This window comes from Haematobia irritans, chromosome 1, assembly GCF_050003625.1.
Source record: "Haematobia irritans isolate KBUSLIRL chromosome 1, ASM5000362v1, whole genome shotgun sequence".
NCBI classification, from domain to species: Eukaryota; Metazoa; Arthropoda; class Insecta; order Diptera; family Muscidae; genus Haematobia; species Haematobia irritans.
Genome location: NC_134397.1, coordinates 207894661 through 207908864, shown reverse-complemented (window position 1 = coordinate 207908864; position 14204 = coordinate 207894661). Strand labels below are relative to the sequence as shown.

At 34.1% G+C, this 14204-nt stretch overlaps 1 protein-coding gene across 3 annotated transcripts in view; it reads left to right on the top strand.

Moving 5' to 3' along the window:
• sba (six-banded) overlaps window positions 1–14204 on the top strand; it is an 832225-nt gene that overhangs the window by 646300 nt on the left and 171721 nt on the right. The window lies entirely within an intron of this gene.

The window sequence follows — 14204 nt, the reverse complement described above, 5'->3', positions numbered from 1 at the left end:
TATTCCATGAGCATCCCAAAAAACAGAGGCCATTACTTTGTCAGCGTACTTTTGAGTCTTTCCACGCTTCGGAAACGGTTCGACGGTCGCTGTCCACTCAGCCGACTGTCGATGGGACTCAGGAGTGTAGTGATGGAGCCATGTTTCATCCATTGTCACATATCGACGGAAAAACTCGGGTGTATTACGAGTTAACAGCTGCAAACACCGCTCAGAATCATCAACACGTTGTTGTTTTTGGTCAAATGTGAGCTCGCGCGGCACCCATTTTGCACAGAGCTTCCGCATATCCAAATATTGATGAATGACATGACCAACACGTTCCTTTGATATCTTTAAGGCCTCTGCTATCTCGATCAACTTCATTTTACGGTCATTCAAAATCATTTTGTGGATTTTTTTTTTGATGTTTTCGTCGGTAACCACCTCTTTCGGGCATCCACTGCGTTCACCGTCCTCCGTGCTCATTTCACCACGCTTGAATTTTGCATACCAATCAATTATTGTTGATTTCCCTGGGTCAGAGTCCGGAAACTCATTATCAAGGCAAGTTTTTGCTTCCACCGTATTTTTCCCCTTCAGAAAACAGTATTTTATCAAAACACTAAATACCTTTTTTTCCATTTTTTTTCACAATAACAAAAGTTGCTTCACAAAAGACGCTCTATCTCACAAACTAATTGACTTACAGACGTCAAATTTTGACATAAAAATAATATACATTTAATACTAGCGACGCCATCTATGTGTCAGACCGGGGACTTATCAGCCAACCTGTTAGTCTGATTTCACTTCTTGAGGGTATAGAAGGGGCACTGATCATGAAAATTGCTTCACTGAAAAAACAGTGAACCCACCAGGAAGAAAAATTTCGGTTAGATAATTTTGAATAATTTTAGAAAATTTTAACTAAACAGTATTACAAACGCTGGCATCACGCCGATGTCATTAAAATAAGTAAATATTTTTTAACAAATTCAAGAAAATTTATTAGACATAATTAAGTTTTTTCACTTGTTAAAGAAAAATTTGTAGTTTCAAGGAAAAATTTGGAGTTCAAAATTGCAAGAATGTCTTTAGTGACATACGAAGTTCATGATGAACGCATTTGTAGTAAAATTTGCAAATTTAAAGAAATACTGAACTATTTTGTGGAAGACACGAATTTAGTTAATCTTTATGCTTCATTTGTTTATATTTTTTTCCTCGGGTTTAGTTAATTTAACTAACGTACGAAAAAAAAATATTAGAGTAAAGCAAACTTTCTCCAAACATAATAATTCCATGAACTACAATAAAGTTAAATTGGCTTTAGTGAAATAGAGAGTTCACTTTTTTTTTGAGTGTTGAAATTCAATGTAAAATTTCCAGATTTTACTCCTCGGGTGAAAATCTACAGATTTAAGACTTCAAATTAATACGTTTTTTCATAATTTTCTTGCACACTTACTAGAGATGTTAATGATTCCTCTAAAACTCAAACAAAAATGGTTCTTATAAATCCAGAATCTGATATAGTATTCATAGGTAAAATCTTTAAATTTATCTTCGGGAATTGTACTGGGTGAACTGCTCTGCTTCTTGATCTGTCCTCAAACCCCCCTGAAATTTCAAAGGAAACCCTAATATTTGATTCATGGTGTTGGGTATTTAAGATTCGGCCCGGCCGAACTTACTGCTGTATATACTTATTTTTTCATCCGACTTTTTCTGAGGTTGAGCGGTGAGCGGATTCATTGTCTGCAATCCAATCAAATCATTTTCGCTTAGACTTCGGAGAATTTGAGAATTTCCAAAACATGTCACAAAAAACCTCATTGATAATAAAAAGTGGCACACATGGTTAGGTTAGGTGGGAGCCCGATGCATCAGGCTCACTTAGACTATTCAGTCCATTGTGATACCATATTGGTGAATTTCTCTCTTATCACTGAGTGCTGCCCGATTCCATGTTAAGCTGAATGACATGGGGTCCTTTAAAGTTAAAATTAGTTAACAATTTTAAGTAGAATTATGCATTTAATTCCAAATTATAGCCAAAAAATCTAATCATCATTTTATCTCCGTGCCATCAGAATTTCCTTCTGAGATTTACATTTCAATTTGATACTACGGAACATTTTCATCTATTTAGTATTGCATACTTTCAGGCCGCTCATATGTCCACTTGGAGGCATAATCAAGCAGTTCTATTCATAGACCAGATTAATGGTCAAGCCGTTTTAAAGAAACCTTATTTGAAGGAATGGAACCATTTTAGTTAAACCCTTTCATAAAAACCACGTACCAAATACAAATTTTGGAAACGAAAATAATGCGTATTTTAATATAATCAATTTTTTTCCTTAATTTACAATTAATTATTATTCGAGCTTTATGGGCAAAGACAATTAAGTAATTTAATCAATAGAGTCATTAAAAAGAAAACGCCAGATACAAATCTATACATGTCAGACTGCACTTGTTTCAGTTCGGGCGAATGAACCTTTCCACAGCCTTAAGTATAGATTAGATGTAGGAGCCACCGTGGTGCAATGGTTAGCATGCCCGCCTTGCATACGCAAGGTCGTGGGTTCGATTCCTGCTACGACCGAACACCAAAAAGTTTTTCAGCGGTGGATTATCCCACCTCAGTAATGCTGGTGACATTTCTGAGGGTTTCAAAGCTTCTCTACACGCACAGAAAAAACATGTTTGGACATGGTTGCCGCATCCATTTAATGCTTATTTAGAGTATTTAATTGTCGCGAAAACCATGTATTTTGTCTTTGTAAAAATAATTTTCGAGCGGAGAAAAATATATGTTGGCAATAAGCATTTAAATTGTTCTCAAATGCCGCAAACATGTTCTATTATTTAAATGATAGAATTTGAGACCATTATATGGTCAGGAAAATCATGTACCTGACCATTCAATTTTTTTTTTACTTTTTTGCAAAGAAAAAAGTATTTTTATAGTTTACGTATAGATATGTCTACAAGCATTACATGGCCATAAAGACCATGTACATTGTTTTCGTGACCATTTAATTTTTTAATTTTTTTGCAGCGACAAGAATTTTATAAAAACATTGAACAGGTACACACGATCTTCATTTTGCGCGTCAGTCGTGTGTTGATTGTTTCTTGGAATGGACGGAGAATACGGAATTATTGTGTTTTGTGTTAATTTATTTATTCAGAAATGGCACGTGGTTTTATGTGAATACAAAAAAGAAAGTGTAATTGAAAAAAATGTTCCTGGTTTTTGTTCTGCATTTTGATATATGGTATAATTTATTTTTATTTGCAGTTACATGATGTCTGCGTTTGTACATTTGATGGACACGAAGTAAATATGGAATGATATCTTATTGTTGAAATTGAACCAAACTAGAGTGTGTAAAAATATGTGATGTTTGCTTGCACGACATCATAAATACAAATAAACAATGAATTAGTTTATAAATAAATAAAAACAAATAAATAAAATTGATTTTGTGTTTTCTTTTCTCAAGTGGCGTCCTTTTTTCGACGACGAAAAAAGTTTTTTCATAAAAATCAAAACATTTTAGGTTGTGACCATGTTCTTTTAACTAGAAGAAAAACATTTTTGACGAATAACATAACATTTTAGATGGTGACCATTGTCTTTTAATGGAAACAAAATTCTTTTTATCAATATAATAACATTTTAGATGAGGACAATTGTATTTTTCTTAGAACCATGTTCACTGAGCCAACATGGTTGCAGGTTAAAATGTTACATGGTCGCCGCAAAAATAGCTGCTATCATATTATTTTGCTCTTCGAATATGATTGTGGCAATCATGTTTCTTCTCTGCGTGTAAGTGGTTTCACTGGAATGTGGAACGCCGTTCGGACTCGGCTATAAAAAGGAGGTCCCTTGTCATTGAGTTTAACATGGAATCGGGCAGCACTCAGTGATAAGAGAGAAGTTCACCACTGTGGTATCACAATGGACTGAATAGTCTAAGTGAGCCTGATACATCGGGCTGCCACATAACCTAACCTAACCATAGATTATATGTGTGTGCGTTACACGAAATTCTCGTGAAAATCACGCTCACGAAAAAAATCAAGATTTAATTCATACTCGTATGTTAACTGAAATTAATTTAGCTCTCGAACTATATTCTATTTGAATTGAATTTTGTTACCTCTGCTGATTTCCGTTTGGAAAATGTCGTGAATCTCGTGAATTTGTCATGAATAACGTGAATTGTCGTGTATCGTGCGCGACCGTAGGTCTTTAAAAGTAGCTCGTGCTTCAGCGTGCGTGAGTACTGGCTTTAATTTCGTGAGTGGGATTGGCTTGCACACGTATCGTGCGTGAGCGTGCGTGAATAAACATTTTGCTTCGTGAATGTCCGTGAGTGTGAGTAAAAATTTCAGTCACGCGCATACCTCTAGTATAGATCTGGCTGGGATAGATAACTCAATTTAGGGTCATTTATGCTAACTTCTTATGGAGAAAACATATTGGATATTTTTATAATCGCACGAATTTTCTTCTAAAATAATATTTCGTATTATAAACAAACATTTTCCTATTGTTCATTATCAATTTTCATTACATCGTTAACAAAATATCGTTGGCTCAATTTTAATAAAATTTTCTTTGTACATGTTTTTATTGTATTCAATTTTATTTTTAATTTATTTAAAAATTTTCATTCTCTCCTAATATATACTCCATAAAAGGACGTATAATGATTGTGTATGGTTCATTCAAATTCATTCATTTTTGGTGGCGCTCATTGGATTCAACTTTACAAAATATCCATGTGTTGTTGTTCTTCTGCATTGATTTTAATTTAATTAAATTGCTTTTATATTGGACTGACTGGTGTGTGAAAGTGTGTAGAGGCTACATTGCCAGACATATCCCCTGAACTGCAACATTATCATATATGTTTATATTTGGATATATGCCCATAAAAGTTGCCATTTCTTCAGCCTACGCAAAGAGTATATTGAAATAATAAAATATCATTTTAATAATACTACGAGGTGCATTTCTTTAAGAGATTTCACAAAATTGAATTTTATTGAAAATAAAATTTAAAAAATTTACAAATAAAAATCTCTTGTAGAATTCTTAGTAATTGTCATAGATTTATTTCAATTACACGCAAAACACATCTTTCCTCCCCAACGAAATTTTAGACAAACAAATATCGTTTCACATTTGCTTTTCGCTGTAAGGAAGTTTGTTTGGAAAAAAACGTGTATACTTTTTGCGATAAACATTGATACTTTTACAGAAAGTAAAAACAATTTCATAAAAACTAACTCTAAAAAATTGTCTTTTCTAGCTAATTGCCTCTTCCCTCACATTCACGAGTTTTTTTTTAGATCTAAGCATTTTTTTCTGTTATACAAACAATGTAGAAGAAATTATTATACCCTCCACCATAGGATGGGGGTATATTAACTTTGTCATTCCGTTTGTAACACATCGAAATATTGCTCTAAGACCCCATACAATATATATATTCTGAGTCGTGGTAAAATTCCGAGTCGATCTGAGCATGTCCGTCTGTTGAAATCACGCTAACTTCCGAATGAAACAAGCTATCGACTTGAAAGTTGGCACAAGTAGTTTTTATTGATGTAGGTCAGATGGTATTGCAAAATCGATCCTCTTTTACGTGTAGCCCCCATATAAACGAACCGTCAAATTTGGCTTGCGATTGCTCTAAGAGAAACAAATTTCATCCGATCCGGCTGAAATTTGGTACATGGTTTTAGTATATGGTCTCTAACAACCATGCAAAAATTGGTCCACATCGGTCCATAATTATATATAGCCCCCCTATAAACCGACCCCCGATTTAGCTTGCGGAGCCTCTAAGAGAAGAAAATTTCATCCGATCCGGTTGAAATTTGGTACATGGTGTAAGTATATGGCTTCTAACTACCATGGAAAAATTGGTCCACATCGGTCCATAATTATATATAGCCCCCATATAAACCGATACCCCGATTTGGCTTGCGGAGCCTCTAACAGAAGAAATTTTCATCCGATCCGGCTGAAATTTGGTACATGGTGTTAGTATTTAGTCTCTAATAACCATGCACATCGATCCATAATCATATATAGTCACCATATAAACCGATCACCAGATTTGACCTCCAAAGCCTCTTGGAAAACCAAAATGCATCTGATTCAGTTGAAATTCGGTACGTGGTGTTAATATATGGCCTTAAACACCCATGCAAAAATTGGTCGAAATCGGTCAATAATTATATATAGGCCCCATATAAACCGATCCCCAGATTTGACCTCCGGAGCCGCTTGGCAGAGCAAAATACATCCGATTCGGTTGAAATTTGGTACGAGATGTTAGTATATGGTATCCAACAATCCTGCAGGAATTGGTCCACATCGGTCCATAATTATATATAGCCCCCATATAAACCGATCCCCCGATTTGGCTTGCGGAGCCTCTAAGAGAAGCAAATTTCATCCGATCCGGCATGGTTTTAGTATATGGTCTCTAATGACCATGCGAAAATTGGTCCACGTCGGTTCATAATCATATATAGCCACCATATAAACCGATCACCAGATTTGACCTCCGGAGCCTCTTGGAGGACCAAAATTCATCTGATTCAGATGAAATTTGGTACGTGGTGTAAATGTATGGCCTCAAACACCCATGCAAAAATTGGTCGAAATCGATCAATAATTATATATAGGCCCCATATAAACCGATCCCCAGATTTGACCTCCGGAGCTGTTTGGAAGAGCAAACTTCATCCGATTCGGTTGAAATTTGGTACGTGATGTTAGTATATGGTATCCAACAACCATGTAGGAATTGGTTCATATCAGTCCATAATTATATATAGCTCCCATATAAACCGATCCCCAGATTTGACCTCTGGTGCATTTTAGAGAAGAAAAATTGATCTGATCTGGTGGAAATTTGGTACGTGGTGGTAGTATATGATATTTAACAACCATGCAGGAATTGGTCCATATCAGTCCATAATCATACACTGAAAAAAAGCATACCCGGTTCCAAAGATTTTGTCTTTACTTTAAAAATTTTGGTTTTGATTCCGAGCCAAAGAAGCGGAGAATACAAGTAAGGTAAAAGTATCACAATTCTCTTTTAAATGTGAGTTTTGTGTACTTGCTTCTAGGAAGCAAATTTTAATTTTTCACTTTTTCAGCTTTTTTTTCTTCATATGCTATCAAAGTCTTTTAAAAACGAGTTGACGACAACTTTATTTTCCAAATTAATACTCGACTTCCCGTAGAAATTATGCTAAGTTTCAAGTAAAAAACGTCTTTAGAATAAAGTTTTGAAAAACATGTCCTATATTTGAACGATTTTTTGCTTTGTAGTCAAGATGCAAAAAGGCAACAAATTTAAAGACAATTTTATTAAATTTAAATAACTTTTCTGAATTATTAAAGTCAAGTTGACCTTAGTCCAAACATTTTTTCTTCCATGTTATGATACCCATTTTTAAGAGAGATTTGGTTTTGGAGCCTCTTGGAGGATCAAATTTCATCCGAGTCAGTTGAAATTTGGTACATTGTGCTAGTATATGGCCGTTAATAACCATGCCTAGCTAGGTCCATATCGGTCTCTAGTTACATATATCCTTCAGATAAATCGATCCCCAATCACACAAAAATTGGTCCATATAAGTTCATATTTGTATATAGACCCCATATAATCGACCCCCATATTTCAATTCTGGCTCTCTACGTACCGTGCAAAAGTCCATATCAATTCGCAATTATTTGTAGACTTACCTATAACATACATACCTTTTTTGTCTAATATATACCACGTATGGGCTAACCCACAATTTAGAAAACGATGTTAAGAAGTTTTAAGATACCACAACCCAATTAATTCGATTGTGGAAGACAATCTTTCGTAGAAGTTTCTACGCAATCCATGGTGGAGGGTACATAAGATTCGGCCTGGCCGAACTTACGGCCGTATATACTTGTTCGATTTTATAAATTTTGCCATTCGCCTGGATTAGAAATCGAACCGCAGATGTTACAGTTTGTAAGTCAACACACTATCCGCTGGGCCACGAAGCTGTTATTGTCATCAACAGACAATCATCGCTATAGCCATAAACGCAAACAGTCAAACAGTTATATTTATAGCATACTTTTGAGCACCCACGAGCCGATGTATAGAAACTTTATTTAACAGAAACATACCCTTTAGGTGGCCACCGTGGAGCAATGGTTAGCAGGCCCGCCTTGCATACAAATGGTCGTGGGATCAATCCCTGTTTCGACCGAACATCAAAAAGTTTTTTTACATATATTTTACATATATTCTAAAAATGTTCGAAGGATTCCGAAAAGTGTTTCGACATTACATACTACCATAGTAAATTTTTATTATGAAACATCAAAATGTGTCTTATTAATTACTATGGACTGTGTTTTGAATCAAAAATTATTTTCTTTTTTTTACTTTGTGTGTAGGTCATTCATCATTTCTAAACCGCTGGACGTTTGGCAGAAGACATATTTACTCCAGTGAAGTTCATTTTATTGTTTACAAGCTTTCGAAATCATTTTGATCTGTTTGATTCAGAAGTTAAGTTATTCGTTATGAAATTCAACTGTGATTACTGCGTGGAAAACCACAAGTGGCTAGCGTTAGAGGCCTCCAGCATTAAAATATGAATAAATCGTTTGTTTCTCTTATTATAGCTTGTTACTATTATACTGGCTGTGTTGCATCGTATCCAATAAATGGACGAAAACTCGATAGCAACATCAGAAATTATCCGAAAATTGAAGGCCAGATTTGATGAAGTCCACGCCGCATTGGTAGAAAACTTTCTTGCATATTAAAAATGAGATTGGACTAAAGCCATTGAAATTCGAAAAATTGCAAGAGCCAACGATACACAAAAAATGTATACTGGAAAGAACCAAACAGTTGCTTATTTTAAGGAAATTTGTCCTTAATATTTTGTAAATTGGGTGGCCTAAAATTAAAGTTACATAACTTTTCATAGTAGATCAATATTTTTTCTCAATGATATTATTGGTTGTATTTCATCGCCTTTGTTATTGTAATAATCAATTTTTTTTATAAAAAAATAAAGTAAATTAAATTCAACTCACTCGCACATCTCCAGTTCTTACCACTTCAAAGCACATACTTCGATAACTGAACCTCGTTTTTATGGTGTCATCATCCTAACTACATTATTCACAAAATTAAATAATGCATAAATTAAGTGGACATTTTCAGCACTACTATCCTGCCATCTAAATTGTAAATTGAATATATCTCCTGAATCATCTGTTCTCGAATCTGATGCGCTTTTGTGGCTTTTAGGTTAATATCATATTTTAATTATGCGGCTTGTGGCTACAGATACTATCGATAGAAGCCAAAACCGACATAATTAAAATATTTTTGGTTAATTAATTTTTGAAAATTATGTTCTATTGTAGATATTCCATTCATCTACTTCCTCGTCGTCGTCATAAAAAATAAAGAAATTGATTTATTAAAATGAGAGAATATTCACCCAAAAATTCTATGTAAAATGTATTATAAAAATTTGTATAAATATTTTTTTATAAATATATAAAATGAAATTATATTACTAATTGCAACATGATACAAATAATTAGAGAGAATTTATTAAAAATTATATATATTTTTTTTTGTTATTTAAGAAAATTTAATATTTTATATTAACTGCTTGGTCAGTTAATTGAAAAAAATATCTTTATTTCACAAATGCTTTTTTATATTAATAAAACTTTTCGTTACTTCCTAAACATTGACAATAATGGAGAGAACCAAAATTTGACGATGGCTGTACTAAATTTAATGAAACAATTTTTTTAAAATAGAGATTTCAAAATTTCTTTGAACAAAAATTTTAAAATTAATACTGATTTTTTGGGACACGCAATTTACACAATATTAAGGACAATATTGAGACACGAAGTTTGGAAATTTGCATCCTTCCGTTAAAATCATATGGCTTCGAACTAAGGATAATTTTCCTTAACGTAAAGCAAAACAGTTTTGATTTAAAGAAATCATTTTTAAATTTAACTGATACCCATCAAAAAACGAGTCGCCAAAAACGTAGTGAAAATGCTCTTTTTGGATCCGGAAGTAGTGCAAAATTGGCGCAGAAGCGATGAATTTAACATGGTCTTGTCATAGGACGGATGTCCACCATTTCACCAGCCGTTGCATTGAATATGCATCACTTCTTAAGGTGTGATCCGCATTCAGTGTTTTGGATGTGAATTAAAAATTTTTGTGATATTTTTATGATTTTTAATGCATTTAATCGCATGACCTCAAAAATTTTGCAATTTTTCCACATTTAGCATTTTTACGACAAAATTTAAATAATTTGTACCTTTTTATTAACCTACTCTGTTTTTAACCTTTTTGAAACAAAAAAAAGTTAAAATTACCCATTAAAAATATGAAAAAAGCGAGTTTATAAAATTTAAATAAAATAACTTCATGTGTAATTAAATAAAAACCATTTTTGGGAGTACATATTCTGAAAGTGCTTGTAAAGTTGTGCCCTTGAAAGAACTTCCATTTTTTTGCTGGGTATCTTTAGATTTAGGATATAATTTCTTCAAATATAGTCTAAGATTTATTTTGAGTATTTTGCATTTTTGGTTAAGAGTGTTTTTGGAATTAAGAAACAAATTTGTACTTTGAACTATCTGCTACAATTAAGATTTTTATACCCTGCGCCACACGGTGAAACAGGGTATTATAAGTTAGTGCATATGTTTGCAACACCCAGAAGGAGACGAGATAGACACATGGTGTCTTTGGCAAAAATGTTCAGGGTGGGCTCCTGAGTCGATATAGCCATGTCCGTCTGTCCGTGAACACATTTTTGTAATCAAAGTCTAGGTCGCAGTTTTAGTCCAATCGACTTCAAATTTGGCACAAGTATGTGTTTTGGCTCAGAATAGAACCCTACTGATTTTGGAAGAAATCGGTACAGATTTAGATATAGCTCCCATATATATCTTTCCCCCGATATGGACTAATACGGTCCAGGAAGCCAGAGTTTTACCCAAATTTGGTTGAAATTTTGCACTAGGAGTACAATTAGTAGTGTAATCAAGTGTGCCAAATTTTATTGAAATCGGTTCAGATTTAGATATAGTTCCCATATATATCGTTCGCCCGATTTACACTCATATGACCACAGTGGCCAATCTTTTACTCCGATTTAATTAAAATTTTGCACAGGGAGTAGAATTGTAGCTATGCGTGCAAAATTTGGTTGAAATCGGTTCAGATTTAGATATAGCTCCCATATATATCGTTCGCCCGATTTACACTCATATGACCATAGAGGCCAATTTTTTGCTCCGATTTAGTTGAAATTTTGCACAGGGAGTAGAATTAGCATTATTCCTATGCGTGCCAAATTTGGTTGAAATCGGTTCAGATTTAGATATATCTCCCATATATAGCTTTCGCCCGATTTACACTCATATGACCACAGAGGCCAGTTTTAAACTCCGATTTAGTTGAAATTTTGCACAGGAAGTAGAATTAGCATTGTAGCTATGCGTACCAAATTTGGTTGAAATCCATTCAGATTTAGATATAGCTCCCATATATATGTTTTTCTGATTTCGATAAAAGTGGTCAAAATACCATAATAAAATCGACACTGCTTAGACGAAAATTGTAAAAATGTCTCTAATTTTCCTAAACTTCTAACGGCCATTTTCATGTAGCTCCGTTAGGCTTTAACTGCCAGTTAACAGAAAGTAAATTGCAAATATCTTCTCTCCAGTTAACTTTAACTGAAAAATTTTCGTCAGTTAAGTTCCTAACTGGCATATGGAATATATATGGAAGATGACAGCTTCGTCCATAATACGGTTTAAAAGTTGGTTAGTTAACGGAACACTAACGGAGCTTTATGAAAATGGGAGTAATACATATATATCGATCGATAAATCATAAATAAACTTTTGAGAAGTTTCTTTTAAATTGCTTCAGATTTAAATGTTTCTCATATTTATACCCTGCGCCACACTGTGGAACAGGGTATTATAAGTTAGTGCATATGTTTGTAACACCCAGAAGGAGACGAGATAGACACATGGTGTCTTTGGCAATAATGCTCAATGTGGGCCCCTGAGTCGATATAACCATGTCCGTCCGTCCGTCCATCTGTCTGTGAACACATTTTTGTGATCAAAGTCTAGGTCGCAATTTAAGTCCAATCGCCTTCAAATTTGGCACATGTTCCTAATTTGGGTCAGAATAGAACCCTATTGATTTTGGAAGAAATCGGTTCATATTTAGATATAGCTCCCATATATATCTTTCGCCCGATATGCACTAATATGGACCCAGCAACCAGAGTTTTATACCGATTTGCTTGAAATTTTGTACAAACATAACACTTAATCGTATAGTCGAGTGTGCAAAATTTGATTGAAATCGGTTCAGATTTAGATATAGCTCCCATATATATCTTTCGCCCGATATGGACTAATATGGTCCTAAAAGCCAGAGTTTTGGCCCAATTTGGTTGAAATTTTGCACAGGGAGTAGATTTAGCATTGTAGCTATGCGTGCCAAATTTGATTGAAATCGGTTCAGATTTAGTTATAGCTCCCATACATATCTTTCGCCCGATATTCACTTATATGGACCCAGAAGTCAGAGTTTTATCCCGATTAGCTTGAAATTTTGCACAAGGAGTACAATTGGTAGTATAGTCATGTGTGCCAAATTTGGTTGAAATCGGTTCAGATTTAGATATATCTCCCATATATAGCTTTCGCCCGATTTACACTCATATGACCACGGAGGCCAATTTTTAACTCCGATTTAGTTGAAATTTTGCACAGAGAGTAGAATTAGCATTGTAGCTATGCGTGCCAAATTTGGAGGAAATCGGTTCAGATTTAGATATAGCTCCCATATATATGTTTTTCTGATTTCGACAAAAATGGTCAAAATACCAACATTTTCCTTGTACAATCGCCACTGCGTAGTCGAAAAGTTGTAAAAATGACTCTAATTTTCTAAACTTCTAATACATGTATATCGAGCGATAAATCATAAATAAACTTTTGCGAAGTTTCCTTAAAATTGCTTCAGATTTAAATGTTTCCCATATTTTTTTACTAACGTTGTGTTCCAACCTAGTGCATTAGCCGACTTAAATTTTGACTCTATAGATTCTGTAGAAGTCTATCAAATTCTGTCCAGATCGAGTGATATTTAAATGTATGTATTTGGGACAAACCTTTATATATAGCCCCCAACACATTTGACGGATGTGATATGGTATCGAAAATTTAGATCTACAAAGTGGTGCAGGGTATAATATAGTCGGCCCCGCCCGATTTTAGACTTTCCTTACTTGTTTTTTACTAACATTGTGTTCCACCCTAGTGCATTAGCCGACTTAAATTTTGGGTCTATAGATTTTGTAGAAGTCTATCAAATTCTGTCCAGATCGAGTGATATTTAAATGTATGTATTTGCGACAAACCTTTATATATAGCCCCCAACACATTTGACGGGTGTGATATGGTATCGAAAATTTAGATCTACAAAGTGGTGCAGGGTATAATATAGTCGGCCCAGCCCGACTTTAGACTTTCCTTACTTGTTTTGTTTTGTTAAAATAACTCTCATTAGAGAATTTAAAAACCAACCACCATACGGATAAACAAATGCAAAAGTTACAACTCAACTTGAAATTATTAAAAGTTTTTAACAAAACATATACCATGTCAAGATCAAAGTTAATTTGCTTTGTGTGCTCCAAGTTCCCAGATTATTTTATTTTTGTTAATAACAAAGCTAAAATCCCAAACTTTCAAAGTCCATTTGAAAATATTTATTTTTTTTTTTTGTTTTATTTTAGTCGCCTTAAACTTTGTAAACAGTTGGCGTTTTTGTTTGTTATTGCTCTTTTATATTTAGTCAGGGTTAAAAATCCAAAGCCACAAATAAATTGATATCCAACCACAAAGGCACTTACTTTTGCAACAATGCAACCACGCACGGCAAACCCATGGTACTTCCAAAGGATATTTTTGCAAAACATAGAAAATTTCTTGCATATCATCTGGAGGATGCGTTGCCTTGTTCACATCGTAGGTAAAGTCAATGGCTATAAGGCATCCCAACATTAACTAGACAATAAATATAGAAAGA